Below are 24,952 nucleotides of genomic sequence, written 5' to 3'. Positions count from 1 at the left end.
CGTGCTTGTACTGCGTGGAGGTAAATTATGGCAATGACTAACCGCTACCAGTCACAAACTTTGTCAACTATTGTATCACTTATTTATTTAGCGACATGTTTCGAGGGTTAAACCTTATCTTCAGACTAAATGACATTACAAAAACAACTATACAATAAGGTGATGCTGATGTTATGTAGTCTTTTCGTAAATGCTGTGGTCATACTGTGGAAGAAGAGGAAACTTACAAGGGAACCTCCCCATCACACCCCCCTCAGATTTAGTTATAAGTTGGCACAATGGATAGGCCTTGAAAAACTGAACACAGATCAATCGAGAAAACAGGAAGAAGTTGTGTGGAACTATGAAAAAAATAAGTAAAATATGCAAACTGAGTAGTTCATGTTAAGATATGCAACATCAAGGATAGTGTGAGCTCAGGAGTGCCGTGGTCTCGTGGTTAGCGTGAGCAGCTGTGGAATGAGAGGTCCTTGGTTCAAGTCTTCTCTCGAGTGAAAATTTTACTTTCTTTATTTTCGCAAAGTTATGATCTGTCCGTTCGCTCATTGACGTCTCTGTTCACTGTAATAAGTTTAGAGTCTATGTTTTCTGAACGCAACGCAAAACCGTGCGATTAGTAGACGAAAGGACGTACCTCTCCAATGGGAACCGAAAACATTTGATCGCAAGGTCATAGGTCAACTGATTCCTCCACAGGAAAACACGTCTGATATATTGTATACGACACATGACAGGAATATGTTGTCGACCCACCTAACTTGTAAACTTGGCGAATGGGTAAAAAGATTCTTCTACCTTTCCCGACTTAGGTTTTCTTGTGGATGTGATAATCACTCCCAAAAAAGTGATGAAACCACAAGAGTTTGTATCATAAACTGCAACAAATGAATGCAACAGTTTCACAGTCGCACAGTTTTCCCTGTGCTCTGTCAAAACATATGTTTTCAATGTTTTCAAATTTTTCCGTGTGTACACCATGAAATCCTGCATATGTCTAAGCAAATTTGAACATGTCCTGGAACTTTGGAGAGCGAAGTTGATTGTGTGTGTGTGCCTGAACTTTGATAATTGTCTGAAAATAAAAAATTAAAATTTTCACCCGAGGGAAGAGTTGACCCAAGGACCCTATGTTCCACAGCTGCTCACGCTAACCACAGGACCACAGCGCTACACAGCTGCTACAGTCCTTAATGTTGCGTATCATGAGCATGGACTACTCAGTTTGTATATTTTGCTTATTTTTTTCATAGTTCCACACAACTTCTTCCTGTTTTGTCGATCGATCTGTGTTCAGTTTCTCAAGGCCTATCCACTGTGCCAACTTATAACTAAATCTGAGGGGGGTGCGTTGGGGAGGTTCCCTTGTTAGTAAGAGGCGATGTCACTTTGGAAGCTGGACTGATGTTTGCACGAAAATATTTTTTAACGGTCACTCACTCTGTTCTTCTGCCGTGGCAGTCTCGTTGTGATGCGTTGCTGTGTTTCCATTTTCGTGGCTCTCTTGGTCACTATTCAGAAATTGTCAGCAAGATAGCAGTAACTTGGAAACACGAACACAAACAGTTCTGTAGTGCAGTGAACAAGATGTCGGTCGAAATACAGCTGGTTTCGATTTGACTATCGATTTGTCGATCGAATTTTGGTAATTTGTCAACCAGTTGCACGATGATGAAATTACCCTCGGCTGGTTGGTAACAACAGCACCGGCCGGAGTGGCCGAGAGGTTCTAGGCGCTACAGTTTGGAACCGCGTGACCGCTACGGTCGCAGGTTCCAATCCTGCCTCGGGCATGGATGTGTGTGATGTCCTTAGGTTAGTTAGGTTTAAGTAGTTCTACGTTCTAGGGGACTGATGACCTCAGAAGTCAAGTACCATGGTGCTCAGAGCCATTTCAATTTGAATTTGGTAACATCAGCATGGCGCCACATGCCACACGTCTCGAGTTACTGTAGCTGAGGTCGAATCATTCTTTCCCACAGATTGATTTCGCAAGGACCTTGGCCCCCAAGGTCACCTGATTTAACACCACCTGACTTTTTCCTCTGGGGTGCCTAAAAGGCAAAATCTACAGCAGCAAATCACACAACTTGGAAAATTTATAAGAGAACTTCGTCTGTGAAATACATGCAGTGACATCAGAGGTTCGGGCAGCAACATTCGAGAATCTGCAGCGTCATGTACAACTGTGTTTACAAGTCGACGGCGGTCACTTCCACCATCTTCTGTGATTAACATTCTTTTCCCCATGAGCAAAGTATGACATGTTAATTTCATTTCATTTCATGATTTTTATGCAAAGCCTTTAATTGTAATTCAAGGAAATGTTTGTCTGTGGCGCCTTTTCGAGTGGGACACTCTGTTTAAGAGTTGGCAGCACATAACAAAAATGGCAAACCTCAGTGCCACCTGTTAATTGGTCAAGGAGTTACACAAGTCATTGTTATGATCCAGTGCTCAAATGGACTATAGGTGAAACTAAACATTAATGACTTCGAAAAGTATTGTTCCTTCCAGTTGTGAAATGCCTGATGTGATTCGATTTTTATGTAAAACACGGTATGAGGCTGCTCATCTTAATGAATAAGGTAAGGTTAGATAATGGTGTCAAGAAATGAAACTTGGCATTACTAATGTGCATAAGGAAGAGGGAGTCTATGCTTATTTTCCAAACAGATGATATCGTTGAAACTTCCTGGCAGATTAAAACTGTGTGTCCGACCGAGACTCGAACTCGGGACCTTTGCCTTTCGCGGGCAAGTGCTCACCAACTGAGCTACCGAAGCACGACTCACGCCCGGTACTCACAGCTTTACTTCTGCCAGTACCTCGTCTCCTACCTTCCAAACTTTACAGAAGCTCTTCTGCGAACCTTGCAGAACTAGCACTCCTGAAAGAAAGGATATTGCGGAGACATGGCTTAGCCACAGCCTGGGGGATGTTTCCAGAATGAGATTTTCACTCTGCAGCGGAGTGTGCGCTGATATGAAACTTCCTGGTAGATTAAAACTGTGTGCCCGACCGAGACTCGAACTCGGGACCTTTGTCTTTCGCGGGCAAGTGCTCACCAACTGAGCTACCGAAGCACAACTCACGCCCGGTACTCACAGCTTTACTTCTGCCAGGACCTCGTCTCCTACCTTCCAAACTTTACAGAAGCTCTTCTGCGAACCTTGCAGAACTAGCACTCCTGAAAGAAATCTCATTCTGGAAACATCCCCCAGGCTGTGGCTAAGCCATGTCTCCGCAATATCCTTTCTTTCAGGAGTGCTAGTTCTGCAAGGTTCGCAGAAGAGCTTCTGTAAAGTTTGGAAGGTAGGAGACGAGGTACTGGCAGAAGTAAAGCTGTGAGTACCGGGCGTGAGTCGTGCTTCGGTAGCTCAGTTGGTGAGCACTTGCCCGCGAAAGGCAAAGGTCCAGAGTTCGAGTCTCGGTCGGGCACACAGTTTTAATCTGCCAGGAAGTTTCATATCAGCGCACACTCCGCTGCAGTGTGAAAATCTCATTCTGGAGATGATATCGTTGTTCTGGTTGATTTCATTGATCGTTCTACAACAATTATAGCTGACATGTACCGCGAAATGATCACAAAACTGACAATGAGATGTAGCGTCCAGTATTGAAAGCACGGGAAACTGTTGTTTGGAAAAGTTCCCTTCTGTATCTGCCCGTGTCCATATGTCAGTGTGGAGGAAAGGTAGCCCATTCTTCCTCAGATCAGATTAGAGAAATAATGATTTCAGATGCTGTGGTCTGAAGCTTAAGTGGGGTTGAAACTCATTCTGGTCGCTAGGTAATGACTGACTCTGAGCAGGAGACTATGACTGCGACTGCAAGTCGGACTGTGACTTCTGGGTGACTGTCTGCGACTGACTGGGACCTAAATACTGGCGGTCAAGAGGGCGTTGGTGGCGTGTTGCTCGTGAGTCTGTCTTTGGCCTCTCATCTGATAGGGGCGCTTGATTCAACGCCTATTATCGATCTTCTTGCAACCTCTTCGACTACACCGTGTTCTTGCAACCTCTTTGCCTACCGGTGGGCTGACGCCAGCTTACGCCAGCACACTATTGTCCACAAATCATTGTCAGAGGATGCTTTACTACAGGGTGCATTGTCATTCTCCAAACTGTTCATTTAGCTGCACGCAGTCCACAACATTGCTAAATGTTTTCGTATCCTTCTGCATAAAGCAGTTTCTTACACACAATAAGGAGACCACAGATTTATAAATACGAATGTGTCTGTTCTGTTGAACATGTCCGACAGAACAGACTCCACTCGTAGTATAATTCTGTGGGCTCGACAGCTGTATTATGAAAAAGTTTCAAATCGGATGCACAATCAGCATCCAAACTCCAACAGGAATCAGAAATCTGCGAGTAGGGGTTTAATGGGCTGCGGTCGTTGTGTTGCAGCAAGCGGCAAGTTGGGAGCTTGGGTCTGATGGAAAGTGTGTCCTGATGGCCGAGTAGTAAGGCAATGTCCTAGAGAAGCATAGCATCCGCGTTCGAATACTGGAGTGGCACACATGTTCAACTCTCGCCATTGCATTTCTGCAATGCTCTGTGCCGCTGGAAGCCGTAATTTCCTTCCCATTCTGTTTCCTTTCCGTTCCTTTCACTGCACGTATTTATGTAAAGGAACCACAGATTAACCACAAAAAACAGTCCCATATCGTAGTACTCCATCTTCTGCACTTCACTGATGGCGCTACACATGATGGCAGGTAACGTTCTTCTGGCATTCGCCAAACCCAAACGATTCCATTGGATTGTCACACTGTACAGAATTATTCATCACTCCAAATCACTAGTTACAAGCTATCCACTGCGACTGTTTACATCATCCCATTGCGTAGCTTATCGTTGACGATAAAAATGTGTGGTTATGAGAAGCTACTCGACCTTAGTACCTCATTGTATTTAGCTCCTTAAGCAGTGTTGTTGCACTAGCTGCACTGTTCGTAATGTTCTCGAAATCACGAGTAATTCGTTCTGTTGATTTCATGCAGTTTTTACAAACGCATTGCGCAGTGCTCGACGGTCCCTATCCAATACTACATGAAATCTGCACCACATTCACGTCCCCAACAGTCGAGTTGGGCAGAAATGTCCCTGACAGGTCTGTTACTCAGGTAACATCAAATGACTACTCAACCTTCGAAGTCACTGATCTATACTAATTGATCCTTTCTACTGTTACTGCTTCTCTACTGCCAACACAATATTTCCTGCCTTCTATTACACTGTCGGGTCAGCCTGCTGTGTAACGGATTGAAGAATATAAGAAACTTAAAAGCACCATTGTCAAATGGTTTCAACTCCCACGTAGAGGTCTTCTATGCAGGGGGTCGGAGAGGCGTTAGCGTTGAGGGAGCCCAGGCGGGTGGAAGGGGTGGAGGCGACGGCGCTCAATAAAACAACGGCAAATTCGTAGGAAAGTGAAGCTGGCTACTAGAACCAATATTAAAAAATTTTTCTAACGAATATTTTTTACGACTGAATGGTCCCTTACCTTTCGAATACACCTCTTGGTATTCCACCATCATATTAGTGTTGGTTTATTGCATTAAAATGTATCAGTGGTCACAGAGTTACACTTATTTTACAGTTTGGTTCTTTTGGACGCTGTTTAAGATTTCGTTTACTAACCCAGTGTACTGAGGCTGGTTACTGTCGCAGTAGGCTAATTTGTTTCAGCTTTCACGTGAATGTGTTATCTGCTTGTTCATTTCAAAGGAACACTCATATTTGTCAGACGTTTGATTGCCTGTTTTCCGTCGTCTACATTACAAATTTCCAGCATGAAACACTCCTATAAACGAAGTACCAAGTTCACACTCTACTGTTTTTTTTCTTTCTCTCTACAAATTTCCAGCATGAAACACTCGTATAAACGAAGTACCAAGTTCACACTATCGTTGTTCTCTTTCTCTCTCTCTCTCTCTTTTTATTTTTTATTTGATTTTGCCTTATGGTTTTTAATTGCATTGGAAGTGTATACATATTAGTGGTCGTGGTCGTCTTGTTAGTAAAATGTGTGTGTGTATGTGTGTGTGTGTGTGTGTGTGTGTGTGTGTGTGTGTGTGTGTGGAAGGAGGTGCTCCACCTGGGGAAAGTCATATCAGTCGAAGGAGACAAAATTAGGGTCCTTGGATAGACCGTCCGCTACAGCGTTCAAATACACCAACCCCACTCACAAACAAGCATAACAGTCCGCATGAACAAGAAGGGAAACAAAATAAACTGCAAAAAAAACCATCAATAGAAACAAAAATAGAATGGACATTCTAAGGAAGAGGAAGCAAAATCAGAAAACTACAAGTAAACCATAAATATAAACATAACCAGAAGTGCTAAGTAAGATTGTATAAGCGTAGTGAGTGTGTGAGTATTTTTGGGCAAACAGAGCTAGTGACGTGAAGAGTAAGTACAAGACAGTGAGGGGGTGAAGACTACCGTAGAACAGAGAACTTTGTTTCGTTTTTAATAGCGAATGAGGAGGGAACGATTTAATTGGAAAGAGAAGAAAATAAGAGATGTTGGTGGAAAAAGTGCTCGATTTTATTGGGCAGTAAGAAAAATCTGACATTATATGACAGGGTGAAAATCATTTTGGTGTAAGTAGCATACAGTGTATTGTGAGAAAAACGACCTTAAACATATAAGTGTTCATATAAAGTCTGAGGTTATACAAAATGAAACAAAGATTTATACAAAATTTTACACTTGAGGGACATATATGTGATAAGTATCTGAAGGTCCTTGGTGTAAGGCGTCATAGTTTAAAATATTTATAAATTCCACTTGTACCATTATGGTTTGAAAATGTCTTCATAAAATGTCACTTGTATCACTGTGCCTTTACAGAATAAACTCTTTCTTCTTACTCGCTTTCATTCACTTTGTCACTATCCAAGTTGTCATGGTAGCATTCTGCATCACCTGGCTGTGTAGTGTACTGTGGAAAGTGTGAAAGATGATGCTGACGTCTGCCATGACCACGAGGACGACCACAAGGGCGACCACGACGTCCTGTTTGGGTTTCTGGTGAGCTCTGAATCGGTGTTAGACTCTTATAGAAGTTGTGGTACACTGGATGAATAAACCGTAACAACGACGTCAAGTCATCAATTTTTGCTTGCTTTAAACATACTGGTCCATGTCGAAGTAGTGGAAGTTGTTCAAGTATTGTTCTAGACGTACATGGATGTGCAAGATTTACTTTTCGAAATTGTATGTCTTCATTCAATGTCTCCTTGATGAAGAAAGCTTTTGGTTCAAATTTTCTATATTGGATCTATCTCATTGTCAACCACTTAACCTTTTGGTTCTCAGTGTCTATTTTTCTGTTGATGAGAAGTTTTGCTGTTGGTTCTGTAGATATGAAATCATTTTGCTTCATTTCTTTCAAATGAAATGTCACCCTGACATATTCTACGAGTTCCATCCAATCCAGTGACACAAATATATACAGGGTTTGCTTTTTCTTCCTCTCAGTGTGAAAAAAAAATCAGGATCATTTTCAAGGTAACTATGTCCAGGCACGAGGAACTGACGATCAACAATTTCAATAGAGGTATGAGCAGCAATATAGAGCCAAAATCGGGCGATTATTTGATTTCTGTTTTACCTACCGCAACTATCACTGTAGGCAATAACATGTTCAATATCAGATGGTAATGATTTTAAATGGTTCAAATGACTCTGAGCACTATGGGACTTAACAGCTGAGGTCATCAGTCCCCTAGAACTTAGAACTACTTAAACCTAACTAACTGAAGGACATCACACACATCCATGCCCGAGGCAGGATTCGTACCTGCGACCGTAGCGGTCTCGTGGTTCCAGACTGAAGCACCTAGAACCGCTCGACCACTCCGGCCGGCTATGATTTTACATACTTCAGTAAGCAAGAACCAATTTCTGAAGGTCCACGTGTGGCAGTACTTTCAGAATTCATATACATGAAAGCATGATGTATGATAATCGTTTTCATCAGAAGATGATGCATCTGGATAGAAAAGGAAGTATACCATTGAAGCATCGATATAAACCAAATATCTATATAAAAATCGGTTTCATACAGAAATTCCCAAAATAATCTCGTAGTTTTTGTGAATGATATTGTGTCAAATGAATGCTGACGTACCTCAAAGATGTTAAGCATTTGAGTGACGTACTGGTACAAGTAACTACATTTTCATGAAAGTATTTTTCATGTGGAACATAATTTTTATTGACAGTAAGGAGAAGTTGTTATGCTAGTTTTGAGTGTGCTTAAACACTAAAAAATGGTTTCAGTCATTTGAAATAGCCACAAAAGTCATTGAAGATTTCAAAACACAACCTTACGTAGTCACTAAAATGTTACACAAAATGCTTGGACTTTAGTTTCCTTGAACTGGAACATAATCTTCTTCTGCGGTTGAATCACCAAGTGATAAATCTTCATCAGTCGTTTCTGAACGGAAATGAATACCCTGAGAGGTAGAACTACTCATTTCTGATCGAGATTTCGTCAGTAATTGAGAGCCTAAATCGCGATTGTTTGGAGCCTTCACCATGTTATTGTTTGTACCGTCTTGGCACTGCCTATCGATTGTGATTCGATAAATGTAGTTATACCACATGCCGATAGATGGCAGACGTTAACAGTAGGCATCTGGATATTTGTGCCACTGACAAGTGTCCCTTGTTTCGTGGTCGAAAGTGCACTTAACTCAGGTTTGCAAAAAAGTCACTTATACCGTTATGGTTTTCACCTATTCATGTATTTTGTGTGCAAAATAGATAGAAGATACAGAAAAAGTAAAACACGTCTTCCTATCTTCCTTTCCCCTATAATATGTACTAGAATTATTTATTGCTTATGAAATGTCTTACAATTATGCGTAACGAATGTTGTAACCTCCCCCTCACTTACCGACCTTAAAGACAGTGAAAAATGAAACCGCGTGCACCTAATGGGAATTTTGGAAAAGCAATCGTCACCGAAGTTAACCTGTCGGTAAAGAGGGAGGAAAGGGTTACATCTAAATGAAAGGAAAAATGCAAGTGAAACTGGTAGAAATTAATTTTGACATAGGGATAAAGTTAATAAAGAAAGTAAATGTGCGGCCGTTACGTTAACAATCAACTAGCAGTAATTAGATATTTGAGATTTGGGGGAAATTACGGTCGCCAGTCCTATGGACAATTACTATAATAACTGAAAAAGAAAGGTTATTACACATATAATTAGCACTAGAAGCGTGGCAACTGAAGGTTGACACGTGTAGTGTGAAAACTGAAAGTTTGTCAGAAGTAATAAATTTCGCTACACTTAATTTAGCAAAAGAATTAATGAAACCGGAAAATCGAAAGTTAATTTAGTGACTGAAGTTAATAGTGAGCTTTCTTTCTGAAGCACGTCGAAATACAGTTAGTCTTGGACTACCTCAACAATCATTTCTAAAGCTACTTGAATCTACGCAATTTAGAAAGAAGAGATTTAACTTTGAACTTGAATTAAACGATTCTGAACAATTAACAATAGTAAAATTTAGTACGTACCAAGCTGAGCTGCAGTCACAGGTAAGCTAAAATACGGTAACAAAACTCGCACTCTTAATTTGTGCTTGTGTAATCTAACTATTGTAGCCAGCTAATGCTTAAATTGAACTTTGAAATTAAAGCAGTGAAATGGAATTATGCTGGCGTTTGAATTCCAACGACACTCGGGTTCATTTCGGAAAAGGAAGGGACCCTGCTTGGCAATGCAATTGGGACAATAAGCAACAAAGGTTCATGCTAAGTTGCTGTAATTTTTCGAGGCAAATGGAACAATTTGAAAAGCTGAGGTCTGCCATACAGTTCTGAAACTTTACGTGCTTTTAGTCTTCCTTGTTGGTTGATTGAAGGTATGAAGCCGTCGATCGAGGAGGTGGCGACAGTCACTCATTGTCGGCCGTCGCTGTTGCAGAATCTGGATGTTGGCGCGCCTTCTTCTCGACACGGTCACCAGGCGAAACGGGCTCTTGATGTGCGCCAGCTAATGCTTTCCGTCCGCGACACCATGTCAGAAACTATCATCGCGAGTCGAGCGCAATTACATGCTGCCAAACCCCGAAAGCGCGGCAACTCGTGGGAGCGTCACACAACACACCTGCTCCACTCGCTACTCCCGCCAGACTCCCTCTGCCCGCGCTCCACGCGGCAGAGTTAAAACTCCCAAAGATCCTACACACTTTGATTCTTCACACGACCCATCGATGTAATCGTTCGATAGCAGTTTTCCCTAGGCAAGACCCAGCGTAAAAATACAAATAATATTTACGAAACAAACCAATTATACATCGACATGAGTGCATAAATATATATATACAAACAGTAAAACAATTACAATACATAAAGAGACAGAAATGTCATATATTCAGGTAACAAAAATAAGGAAAACAAATTATAGTACAATAGATGGAAATAGGAGGATATGCATTTCCGGCGTTACAATGTGAAGTGGTGGGTGAGAGCCACTGGATTGTATGGTATCAGTGCAGTAAGATTGGTCGATGTGGACAGTCCGACGTATCTACACGGTATGAATACTACGCGCAGGCATGTAGGTATAGGAAGAGTGCTAATGAACGCAGATGCGTCTCAGCCGGTTTCCGAACGAATATTCCGAAGAGAACTGCTTGTACTGGACGTTTAGAGTCGGGTGGGAAGCGCAGAACGATTGCTGACGGCTGCACAATAAGATCCAAGACTTTGGGTGACCGAAAGGGACTGCGGTCGACTGGAGGCGTGCAGGTTGGTCTAACGAGGAGCAGCTTTACTTCTTCTCGAACAACGTTAGGCGTCGAAAGCGTCTACGGCTCAGTGAGGTGTTTAGCCTGCAGTTTGTGGAATGTGCAGAACAGCGACGACGTGGTTCCGCGAAATTTTGGTGGTGTTTTTCGTATCATGACCTCGTCTACTTATTCATGTTGAGATGAACACAAACCAGGATGATTATTTAAACATTCTCGGTAGCCAGTTGCTGCTCTGTCGTGAAATTTCCGTGATGAATATTCCAGTGCACTAAATTACTTTGATTTGATATCAATTTTAAGCTCAAGGTTTTGATGTTAAATATGATTCCAGTAGACTGAAGTGCAATCCTCCATTTACCGTTCCAACGGATGATACGAACGATAGAACTGTAAGTTGGCTGCTTCTTTGTCGGCAACGCTGTGTAGCGCTTTGCATTGATCTGTGACTGCGCTTTCTTTGTAAGAGACTCTGTGGTTGGTTGGACTCGTTGTTGCAAGTTAATCGCCAGTAGTGTTGGGCAGTTGGAAGTTAGCCGTCAGCAGTGACGGAAGTACTGTTGGGCAGTTGGAGGTGAACAGCCAGCAGTGATGGATGTTAGATGTGAGAAGTTAGCATTGATGGAGGCTAGAGGTCCGAAGTGTTAGAGTAGGCTAACGATCTGTACTTGTTCGACTTGGAGATTGAATATTATTCATCATTATATACCTTTTTACTAGATGTCAATGACGATTTATACTCGTGTCTGAACTGGATGTTACGTTATTAAGGAAAAAATAACATTATTTGGTATGCAACAAAATCTTTCCTTTCCTAACCACATGCCTATTAGTAGTTGGTGGCTTTAGTAGTTAGAATATTTTATTTAGCTGGCAGTATTGACGCTCGCTGTACTGCAGTACTTCGCGTAATGAAGATTTTTGTGAGGTAAGTGCTTAATGAAATGTATAGGTTATTGTTAAGATTTCTTTTTAGTCAGGGCCATTCTTTTGAATTAATTAATTATTTGAAGTCAGGTTATTCTTTTTTTGATCAGTCAGATTGCGTTGCGCTAGGATATTGTGGGTCAGTGTTGACATGATAAGAAAAAGTAAAGGGAAAGTAGGCTCAGGACGTTCAGTTTTACTCAGCTGATTCAGAAATAAATAACCCAGAAGCTTCAACTTCCCATTGCATTCAGCAATAGAAACAGAAAAAAATTTTAATAAAGAAGTTTCGAAACAATATAATAAATTATTGCACAGGGTGATTTAGCTTCCCCTGACTGTGGGTTTTATGCTACATGTAACGCCTTCAAATACCACACGCAATATTCTCATATTCTTTCGCTCACTACACCCAAGCTATCGATCCTATAAAAAACTGAATGAGACTTTTTTGTAGGAAATTTAATATAGGTGTAGATAAATTTTGTACTGGGGTACGATAGGCCGTAGCTTTCGAACTATTCAACAGAAAAGTACAAAAGTTGCATTTCAACACGTTCTTCTGTATAACTGCCGGCCGCGGTGGTCTAGCGGTTCTAGGCGCGCAGTCCGGAACCGCGCGACTGCTACGGTCGCAGGTTCGAATCCTGCCTCGGGCATGGATGTGTGTGATGTCCTTAGGTTGGTTAGGTTTAAGTAGTTCTAAGTTCTAGGGGACTGATGACCAAAGTAGTTAAGTCCCATAGTGCTCAGAGCCATTTGAACCATTTTTCTGTATAACTTGAAAACAGCGGTCGCCATGGTAAACTTATCCCACTACAAAACTTAACCACATGAAATCTGCTACAAAAGGTACTGTTCATTTTTCCTGCAGGATAAGACGTGGCGCATAGTGAGGGAAGAATATGAAAATCTTGCTTATGGTTTTTGAAGGCGTTACGGTTTGCACATAACCAATAGGAGACACTCTGTATAAGAGATTACAATTACTAGGTGAATTATTATTTACTTTCCAATGGTGAGCCGTGTCGAGAGACTACATGTGTCTTTAAGGAGGGAAGGTGACTGCAGTACGTTCGTGAGAAGTATCTGTCTGTGCATGATATTCCTTCTCCATATATCTATGACATACTTTGCAGAAGTGGGTAATTACAAGAGGAAACGCTAAACTAAAAAACTGACTGCATGGACTTTGTAAGTACAACCTAATATTTGTACTTACTAGCCTGAGTTGCCAGAACTATCAATTCACATTCAGATTGTAAATTACGATGGCGCTGGTAGTATACTCAAAGAATTAAATATCTATTGTAGCTATATCATTGTATTGTATCATACGAATATATAGGGGGCAAAAAGTGACTGGACAGCTGGTTAAAAGGAAAGCAAATGTAACAGCAAGACGAAAACAGTAGGATGTTTTAACATGTTAGGTTGTTATTACCAAGTGGTGATAATTGCGTCTTGTCCAATTGGTATACAAAGAACACAAACATAGTAATGAAGCAAGCGAATCGTTGAAAGCGTGACTTATGAGACGTGTATAAAGCTGTAGTTTTCCGAATTGTCACAATGTTAACTAAAGAAGAAAGGATTTCCACGTTAAAAACCTTTTATAAAAGTGCTGCTACTGCAGTTGTTAATGAATGAGGAAGACACTTTAGATCAAAACCAGCGTCTAGACAAATAGTGTGCGACATACGAGACAGATTTGAAGAACATGGATTTGTTATGGATGCACCAAGATTTGACCGCCCAACATCAGTCACAAATAAGGAAAATGATTTGGGGTATATGTTTAGCTGTGACCCGAAGTCAGCGAAAATCAGGCAGAAGATTAGCAACTGAGCTGGATTTATCACGAAGGTCAGTGTAATGAATATTAAACAAAGTTTAAAGTTTACATACCACGTTTACGACATGGGTTACATGAAGAAGATTCAGATCGACGTCTTCAGTTTTGTGAATCGATGCTTGACCAACAGAAACATGATCCAAACCTATACAATAAACTTGTGTGATCTGACGAGGGCAGTTTTAAGTTAAGCAGACAAGTTAACAGACATAATTGCCCTAACTGGTACACTGAAAATCAAAATCCTTTGTTAGAACAACAACTAAATCAGACTGGTGTGAGAGTTTTGGGGCAAAAGCATCATTTGGTGTACTTGGACCATATTTTTTGCAGTTACAGTGACAGGTGATAACGGTTTGGTTATGCTTCAGAGTTACGTGGTACCAGGACTTTGACGTGTGCTGAAAACTTTCAAGAAACTTACTTTCAATAGGATGGTTCTCCACCACATTATGGCACTGACGTCCACGATTATTTAAACGAAACTTCCCAAAGAAAAGTGATTGGTCGAAGGGCAGATACTGACATGCCTCCACGTTCTCCAGATATCACGCTCATGGAATCTTTCCTATGGGGCCTCGTCAAGGACTCTCTTTACTCTAAAAAGCCTCAGACCATCACTGAACTAAAAGACTACATACACGACACATACATGATTTGGAATGTGATACCACACTGTGCCATAGAGTATGCACCAGTGTTCGAAAAAGGCTTCAAAAATGTATTAATGAAGACGGAAAATAGTTTGAGCACAGAAAATAATTATAAGTATTGTTTGTATATGTAATGAAGCACAAATTAAAGTTTTATTTAAATCAGTTCCCAGTGTCCTGTGATTTTTGCACCCACACCCCCACACAAACACACACACACACACACACACAGATATATATATATATATATATTGGGCTAGTCAAAAGTCCTTGGACACCTTCGTACGTTAGAAGATTAAAGGGAAAATTGAAATGTGATGATGGGAACATAGGTTTGTCGTGGGGCCGCAACTTTTGGAGTGAATGTTATTCATGGCCGCCATCTTGAAATCCGCCATTTTAGATTCAAGTCATTTTTTTTAATGGGAAGGGGGTACTATGACACATCAAATAACACTCGCCTGAGCTCTGGAATTGAGTGGTGTAATTTGTTTTTGTCTGTCTTGTACAGTTTCGAAGTTATTAATGTGGGTGCGGCGACTACAGTTGTGCATTGCACGGGAAGGACGACACGTAGAACATGTGTTGTAGCAGTCGGTATGAAGGTAATTTCCCAAGTTTGAACATTAATAACCTCTAAGCTGTACAAAATAGACAAAACAAATTACATCATTAAATTCCAGAGCTCAAACGAGTGTTATTTGATGTGTCATACACCCCGCTTCCCATTAAAAAAAATGTCTTGAAACCAAAATGGTGGATTTCAAAATGGCGACCATAAATGACATTCCCTCAAAAAATTGCGGCCCCACATCAAGCCTATGTTCCTAGCATCACATTTCAATTTTCCCTTTAATCTTCCATCTTATGAAGGTGTCCAAGGACTTCTGACTCGCCATATATATATATATATATATATATATATATATATGGGTGTGTGAGTATGTATACTCACTGAAGCTCCACAGAAACTGGTATAGGTTGGTTCTGAGCACTAAGGCACGTAACATCTGAGGTCATGAGTCCCCTAGAACTTAGAATTACTTAAGCGTAACTAACCTAAGGACATCACACACATCCATGCCCGAGGCAGGATTCGAACCTGCGGTTCCAGACTGAAGTGCCGAGAACGGCTCTGCCACAGCGGCCGGTCAACTGTTATAGGTATGCGTATTCAAATACAGAGATATGTAAACAGGCAGAATATGGCGCAGCGGTCGGCAAAGTCTACATAATTGTGTGGCGCAGTTGTTAGATCGGTTACTGCTGCTACAACGACAGGTTACCAAGATTTAAGTGAATCTGAACGCGGTGTTATAGTCGGCACACAAGCGATAGGACATAGCATCTCCGAGATAGCGGTGAAGTGAGGATTTTCCAGTACGACCATTTCACGAGTGTACCGTGAATATCAGGAATCCTGTAAAATATCAAGTCTGCGACAACGCTGCGGCCGTAAAAGATCCTGTAAGAACGTGAAACGGGACCAACGACGACTGAAGAGAATCGTTCAACGTGACAGAAGTGTAACCCTTCCACATTATACTGCAGGTTTCAGTGCTGGCCATCATTATGTGTGAGCGTGCAACCATTGAAAGAAACGTCACTAATATGAGGTTTCGGAGCCGAATGCCAACTCGTGCACCCTTGATGATTGAGCGACACAAAGCTTTACGCCTCGCCTGGGCCCGTCATTGGACTATTGAAAACTGGAAACATGTTGCCTGATCGGACGAGTCTCGTTTCAGATTGTATCGAGCCAATGGACATGTACGGGTTTGGAGAAAACCTCGTGAATCCCTTAACCCTGCATGTCAATAGGGGCTGTTCATGCTGGTGGAGGCTTGGTAAAGGTGTGGTGCGTGTGCAGTTGGAGAGATATGGGACCTCTGATACGTCTAGATACGCCTCTGACAGGCGACACTTGCGTAAGCATCGTGCCTGATCACCTGCAACCATTCATGTCCATTGTGCATTCCGATGGACTTGAGCAGATCTAGTAGGAGAATGCGTCACCCCACTCGTCCAGAATTGCTACAGGGTAGCACCAGGAACGCTCTTCTGAGTTTAAACATTTCCGCTGGCCACCAAACTCACCAGACAGTAACAGTATTGAGCATATCTGGGATGCCTTGCAACGTGCTGTTCAGAAGAGATCTCCACGCGCTCGGGGGCTCTACACGGTATATATATATATATATATATATATATATATATATATATATATATATATATATATATATATAAAGAAAAATAGACAATATGCTTAAATATAGTCTTCCAGATTTTACTTCATATTTCAGTGACAAATTTCACAATTGCCTCGTCCATAATCAACAGAACAACTACGGGCAAGCAGAAAATTAATTAGCAATCACTGCGTAAGCGAATGGGGGAGGGTGGAATTATTGTTTCGTCTGTATTTGCTATTCCTACCCACTCACCTCGTGAATCCAATCGTCATTCGCTTCTTCCCTTACAGTCTAGGAGCAGTAGATTGAGTATTGGTGTACTAAATGATAACTGACAAGGGGATTAAAGGAGTGCCAATTACCGAAATTTAAGCATCAGCGTAGTATAATCGATTGATGTATTTTTAACACTTCACTACACAGGGCTGCACTGTTGGAAGCTTCACAAAGTAACAAATATGTTGATAGACTGATACATACAGTAACACTACACCACAATAGATCATCCCACACTGCAATCCTGATGCGGCGTTCGTGGCAATATAGGTAATCCAAGTTTCATTTACTGGCGTGGCGTCTAATCATGTTCTCGCGATTGTTCTCGTGGTTTTTGACTTCACGAACCGCGGATTATGTCTCGTGAGATACACGAATGATTACACACCATTAAACACCTTAATAGTCACAATATTTGCTTAATCTCTTAGCCTGATTCCTTAACATCTTCACACCAAGCATAGTGTTAAACACCTCCACGTGATCCCTCGCTCGTTCTGGGGCGAAAAAATGAGAAGCTACCATAATCGATATCAGAGCTACTCGATACATACAACTGCTCGGGATAAATCTAAACTTCGAAATACCTGGGGATGCTACGAGCTTAGCAGTTGAGTCACGGTGGACAGTTCTACAGCGAGTAAAGTAAGCTCAATTGTGAAGCTGCGCACTACAAACAACAACCTTTACCAGTTGGTGGCTCCTGTTTACTCCTTGGCGCTACTCCTTGCATCGGCCAGAGGCAGCGGCTGTGTTGTGAGTCGGCTGTGCTCGGCCTGGCAGGCGTACACTCGTAAAAGCAGACTCGTAGAGTGGCGGGGCGGGGCGGTGCGAGAGGTGCCGGCGCCGCAATAAGCCGCGCCCCAGCGCTTCGTGCCGTATCGCGACGCCACGCCGCGCCGCGCCGCGCCGGTTGTCGTTCGTGGCAGCGACGCTTGACTGCCCAGGGCGACGAGTCTCGCAGATACGTCTCCACAGGGCACGCCGTTCGCTCCCACTGGAGATGAACTGACAGCATTCCGCGAACACCAACTTGTGGCAACACAGCGCGAGACGTCTCTGCTGCTATTTTGTCTTCCTCACAAAAGCTACTGTTGCGACATAAACTTTGGTTATGTTTCACCCCGGACCATTTTTATACAGGGCTATTACAAATGATTGAAGCGATTTCACAGCTCTACAATAACTTTATTATTTGAGATATTTTCACGATGCTTTGCACACACATACAAAAACTCAAAAAGTTTTTTTAGGCATTCACAAATGTTCGATATGTGCCCCTTTAGTGATTCGGCAGACATCAAGCCGATAATCAAGTTCCTCCCACACTCGGCGCAGCATGTCCCCATCAATGAGTTCGAAAGCATCGTTGATGCGAGCTCGCAGTTCTGGCACGTTTCTTGGTAGAGGAGGTTTAAACACTGAATCTTTCACATAACCCCACAGAAAGAAATCGCACGGGGTTAAGTCGGCAGAGCGTGGAGGCCATGACATGAATTGCCGATCGTGATCTCCACCACGACCGATCCGTCGGTTTTCCAATCTCCTGTTTAAGAAATGCCGAACATCATGATGGAAGTGCGGTGGAGCACCATCCTGTTGAAAGATGAAGTCGGCGCTGTCGGTCTCCAGTTGTGGCATGAGCCAATTTTTCAGCATGTCCAGATACACGTGTACTTAACGTTTTTTACGCAGAAGAAAAAGGGGCCGTAAACTTTAAACCGTGAGATTGCACAAAACACGTTAACTTTTCGTGAATTGCGAATTTGTTGCACGAATGCGTGAGGATTCTCTACCGCCCAGATTCGCACATTGTGTCCGTTCACTTCACCATTAAGAAAAAAATGTTGCTTCATCACTGAAAACAAGTTTCGCACTGAACGCATCCTCTTCCATGAGCTGTTGCAACCGCGCCGAAAATTCAAAGCGTTTGACTTTGTCATCGGGTTTCAGGGCTTGTAGCAATTGTAAACGGTAAGGCTTCTGCTTTAGCCTTTTCCGTAAGATTTTCCAAACCGTCGGCTGTGGTACGTTTAGCTCCCTGCTTGCTTTATTCGTCGACTTCCACGGGCTACGCGTGAAACTTGCCCGCACGCGTTCAACCGTTTCGTCGCTCACTGCAGGCCGACCCGTTGATTTCCCCTTACAGAGGCATCCAGAAGCTTTAAACTGCGCATACCCTCGCCGAATGGAGTTAGCAGTTGGTGGATCTTTGTTGAACTTCGTCCTGAAGTGTCGTTGCACAGTTATGACTGACTGATGTGAGTGCATTTCAAGCACGACATACGCTTTCTCGGCTCCTGTCGCCATTTTGTCTCACTGCGCTCTCGAGCGCTCTGGCGGCAGAAACCTGAAGTGCGGCTTCAGCCGAACAAAACTTTATGAGTTTTTCTACGTATCTGTAGTGTGTCGTGACCATATGTCAATGAATGGAGCTACAGTGAATTTATGAAATCGCTTCAATCATTTGTAATAGCCCTGTACGTTTTACTGAGAAATCAGTGACAGGTATTAAACAAAAATTTCAGGTTGGGAATTGAAGCTTTTCTGCAGCGTCTCTCTTTTGTTTCAAAAGCTGTGCACTGTTCTAAACGGGTGCGAAACCACTATTCAATAACAGGTAGATAAACAGATATATAAGGTCAAGTGCACGGTCTTGACGAACTGATCATTAGATTTCAAGGGAGGTGGACCTGCCAGTGTAAAAGAAAGCAGGGAACACTGTGTTGTCAGTGGAGAAGTGATAATCACAGAACGGGTCGTTCAGAAGAGGTCAGCGACCTCGAAAGTGGACTAGTCATTGGATGTCACTTTGTAACGTCCCCTTAGAAAAATTAGTGAATTACTGTGCTGATAAACCTCTTACATTATTTGTTTTTCAAACAGCTGAGCAAAACTGAACGTACTCAGACATTACGCTCTTTACCTATTCTGATCAACACTAAACTGACAGCCAATATTTTTAGCGCAACGCAATCTGACTTTCAAAAATCCCTACGAATGAATGGCCCTGACTAACATTAACCTATACCTTTTATGAATCACTTACCTCACAAAAATCTTCGTTACTCGAACTACTGCAATACAGCGAGCGCCACTACTGCCAGCTAAATAAAAGATTCGAACTACTGAAGGCACTAATTACTGATAGGCATAGTTAACAGATGAAAGATTTTGATAGAGAACAAACAATGTATTTACCTTAATAGTGTTCAAAAGTCATAATATTTATTGTCTCTGTCCAGATAAAAAAAAAATGGCTCTGAGCACTATGGGACTCAACTTCTGAGATCATTAGTCCCCTAGAACTTAGAACTAGTTAAACCTAACTAACCTAAGGACATCACACACATCCATGCCCGAGGCAGGATTCGAACCTGCGACCGTAGCGGTCTCGCGGTTCCAGACTGCAGCGCCTAGAACCACACGGCCACTTCGGCCGGCTGTCCAGATCATCCGCTCTCAAAACTCCGCCATCTCACTCCCCACATCCACCACTGCTGGCGGCTCACCTCCAACTGCGCAACGCTACCAATGTTGCCAACTCTAAAAAAACCCGAGTCGCTAGATTCAATATCAAAAGTCGATAGAAAGTCGCTAAAACTGATTTTACTAGGGGTGTACTGAAAATTTCGTGCTGTGAATGGTGCAATAAGCCAGGGGTTAATAAAATATTAATAAAAATTGTCTCATACGTAACTGCTATATTGTCTTAATTAAATGACGCATCGCTTGCAACAACATACATATAAAATACGCTAACGTTTAATTAAACATGTTATCATAATTGACGCAACTCGTAAATTGTTGTTTCAATCACAGTAGTCAAATATACAACTATATTTGTAACAAAAGAAAGTAAGAACTCAAATTAGGTTACAAAATATATACATACCGGTATGTGAGCTATTCATCGTCGTCACTCAGAAGATCGAATAACTCTTCTGTTTCATGCTCTGACAGAACTGTAGTTGATGTAGAGGGTTGAACTTCACGCAAAAGATGATGTTGCTGTTCGACTGGTTTCGTCGCAAGAAAGTAACTTTTGTTCGTTCCAATAAGCTCCAATACGTCTGACGGTATGTCAAAATATGTACAATCTTCATTTTGTTTCTTCAGCTGGTCTCTCAATAGGATCAAAGCATTAATTGTCTTTAACGATGATCTATGCGGTAGGCATAGAACAGTCATTGCTAGCTGTGAAATCAAAGAAAAAGCATTCTCCCCTGCGGCATTTTTATACTGCAAAACCTCACTCCAAAATCTAACAGTGTTAGTAGTGTTATTCCACCTAATGAAATTGGTATTATGCCATTCTTGCAGCATACCGTCTGTGAAATCGCCACTAAAGCCCAATTCTTTGGCTACATCCGCTACAGCATTATTTTTATTCACTTTTAGTGTTTCTTCAACAGTCAGCATTGACATTTTTTTCAGGATCGTAACGTTACTTGGCAATCTTTGTTGAATTTCTTTTATGAGTTGCAGACTAAACAGAATGCATCTCTTCTTCAAATAAACTTTGTTTTCTTCAGACAAACGTGATTCAGACAATTTCTGTTCAAACATAAAGCCAAGGTTCGGATTTGCGTACATACATTCGCTTGGAACTGGTGTTGTCAACAAATCAACAGTTGGATAAACTATGTTTTGTCCGAGTGACTGCATGAGAAATACAAGTGTATCTAGTAATTTAGTGGGGTCATTGTCTTCTCCTTCAAAAGCTTTTATTGCTATTTGTACGTCTTTTAAAGCACGTTTAAGGTAAAACATGTAAAGATGATTTGAGTCGTCACAATACATCTTGCACAAAAGATCGGCAGAGTAGCAACTGTCTTGAACAATGGCAAGTGAAAAATGTAGCTTTAGTTCTTCCCACTGCCCCAGAATTCTTCGTATTGCTGGTTCAATTGAAAGCCAACGTGTTGCACAGCCCTTCAAAAATTTTAGTGGCTGCTTTCCACAATTTATTGTCTCATACACCTTTTTATATTAATATTGTCTTTTGGGTGAAATGGAGAACCAATTGTATGTTTACGGTACAAGAAACTATGTTTCTAGGCATGGTATTCACTGAGGCGTGCGAAACTGCAAGCTGAAGAGAGTGACAAATGCAACGGAACAATACCAAATGCTTCAAACGATTTTCTCTCTTGAGTTGTTCGAAAAGCCCATTGTTTATTCCAACCGTTGCAGAAGCATTATCTGTGCCAATTCCTACCATATTAGCGATTGGAAGTTCGAGATCTTTCAAAGAATTCAGAAGAACAGCGGCCAGATTTCTTGCATCTGCAGTTTCTACTACAGCGAGTTTGAGAAATGCTGATCTAATGGTTTGGAAGTTTACACTATAGTACCGTATAACAATACCTAGCATTTTAGATATTGATACATCTGTGGATTCATCTATTAGTACATTGTATTTTTGGTTACTTTTATCTTCAACCAATGATTGTGTAAAATATGGAGCCAAAACTTCAGTTATAATGTTAGTGCACTTTGAACGATGTAATTGCATGTTTTTAGCGCCCTAATCACCTTCTTGCACAGTATTCCTAAATGATCTACAGCTAAATCAGAACAATGTTCAGCAATAAATAAAGAAAGGGCGCCTTCCGCTTTGCTTGCTATTCTAACTGTAGTTTTCGGAACAATTTTCACAGGTAAGGTGGTTTGTGTTTTTTTAAATCAATTTTTTGTTTATGCTTAATAGTTTTCGAATGTTTTCTAATATCACACAAATTAGCATATAACTCTGTTGCACATACTTGACATCTTGCCTTGGATAAGTCTCCAACGACTGGTTTCAGCCACCCATTGAATTCAGGTTCTGCTTCCCACGCATATCGATATTTTTGAGCGTACAGCTTCTTCTTCTGCGGTAAATCCATTATCTAAGCCACCAGAACATAAGTTATAATCACTGAAAATACATTAAAACTCAGGCGAACTAGAAGTCATGAAACAGTCTACTCACTCGGTAACTCGATATCAGTCCTATCATTCACTGTTTAAAACATAATAATGTCTGAGATATCTCCACCGAATTGTTCTTGGGTTACCACTGTGCATGAGGTAATAATTTGACTGCGAGTTAACATTTCGAAAAATTAGAGGTTGCTGGACAGAAATGTATTTTATTATACTTATTATTACGTATGTTTTTTGTCAATTCAAAAAATAAAGGGAGGTCAAAAGTTGAAGAATTATAGATCGATACGCTATCGACGATAACAGGCTAGTGGGTAATGAATAATGAATTGTTCTATAGTCAAGGTTTTCTGACTCTGTAGGCAATTTCCACATTCAGGTTGTACGTAGGCTGTTTAGGTTTTTATATTGGTAACGCCACGTAGCGCTGTGTATAGAAATCACTGGCTGTACTGTGTGCACTCTGTGGCTGGTTGACATTGTAGTAATATTCGCTATTGTAGCGTTGCGCAGTTAGAGGTGAGCCGCCAGCAGTGGTGGATGTGGGGAGAGAGATGGCGGAGTTTTGAGAGCGGATGATCTGGACGTGTGTCCATCAGAGACAGTAAATTTGTAAGACTGGATGTCATGAACTGATTATGACTTTTGAACATTATTAAGGTAAATACATTGTTTGTTCTTTATCAAAATCTTTCATTTGCTAAGTATGTCTATCAATAGTTAGTCCCTTCAGTAGTTAGAATCTTTTATTTAGCTGGCAGTAGTGGCGCTCGCTGTATTGCAGTAGTTCGAGTAACTAAGATTTTTGTGAGGTAAGTGATTCATGAAAGGTATAGGTTGTTAGTCAGGGCCATTCTTTTGTAGGGGTTATTAAAAGTCAGACTGCGTTGCGCAAAAAATATTGTGTGTCAGTTTAGTGATGATCAGAATGAGTAAAGAGAAATGACTGAATACGTTCAGTTTTATATTTTGACTAAAGTTCAGTCTTGATCACGTCATGTATGTTTTAATGATACAGGTGACCGGTTTCGGTTCTTTCTACAAAACCATAATCAGACCCTGGCTCCTTTAGGATGGTAGGCGGAGCTCTCCTCGCTGCTACGCAGTCAACTGATCAGTTGACTGCGTAGCAGCGAGGACAGCTCCGCCTACCATCCTAAAGGAGCCGGGGTCTGATGATGGTTTTGTAGAAAGAACCGAAACCGGTCACCTGTATCATTAAAACATACATGACGTGATCAAGACTGAACTTTACTCAAAATATAACAATTTATTGATCACTGCTTTCCAAAAATGTTTACCAAAAACGTTCAGTTTTGCTCAGCGGTTTGAAAGTCAAACTACGTAAGGGGTTTATCAGCACAGTAACTCATAAATTTTTCTAAGGGGAGGTTTCAAGGTTTACTAAATGCTGAACAATGCTACATGACCTGCTAAGAACTTAATTTAACTTAGTAAATCTAAAAGTCTGTGTAGTACCCATTCTATAGTTAAAATCTTAGTTTTGTTAATGAAAATAATGGCCCAAATTAGTTTTGATTTGTACTTCAAAAGTCGTCAGTACTCCAAAAGTCGCCAGATAAGTCGCTAAATAATTTTTGTCGCTAGAAAGTTTTTTTTGTCGCTAAGACGAAGGCAAAAGTCGCCATTTCTAGCGACAAAGTCGCTAAATTGGCAACACTGAACGCTACGCGCTGTTAACAGCCAACTGCCCAACACTACAATGCCAAATATTACAACAATGCTAACCAGCCCCAGATTGCACACAGCACAGCCAGTGATTTTCATACAGAGCGCTACGTGGCGTTACGAATATAAAAACCTAAACAGCCTACTTACAACTAGAGTAACGAACACATCAGGGTGAATTCAACCATTCTTATGCTGCCCAAATCGACTGTTGGTAATGTTATTCCGAAGTGGAAACATGGAAAGATTAACCACAGTTAAACCTACGGGGTGTTCAAAAAGACTCTCCCCAGTGATCGTTAGCTGCGAGTGCCGTATGCCGCAGCGAATATACCGAAATGAAACTCAGTGAAATACACGCTAATCACTTACTGAATATTCTTTTTTACATATAAGTTATCACATTAAATGTTGGAAGTGTCCCCTCTGTTGTTGAATACACAATTCAATTCCTCTAATAATGTTTCCAAACACAAGCTGTAACATTTCTTCTGTAACAGAAGCGCCGGCCGGGGTGCCCGAGCGGTTGTAGGGGCTACCGTCTGGAACCACACGGCTGCTACGGTCGCAGGTTCGAATCCTGCCTCGGGGATGGATGTCTGTGGTGTCGTAAGGTTAGTTAGGTTTAAGTAGTTCTAAGTTC

Source organism: Schistocerca serialis, chromosome 4 (genome assembly GCF_023864345.2).
Source record: "Schistocerca serialis cubense isolate TAMUIC-IGC-003099 chromosome 4, iqSchSeri2.2, whole genome shotgun sequence".
NCBI classification, from domain to species: Eukaryota; Metazoa; Arthropoda; class Insecta; order Orthoptera; family Acrididae; genus Schistocerca; species Schistocerca serialis.
The sequence above is the reverse complement of the archived record's forward strand: the minus strand, read 5'-3'. Positions refer to the sequence as shown.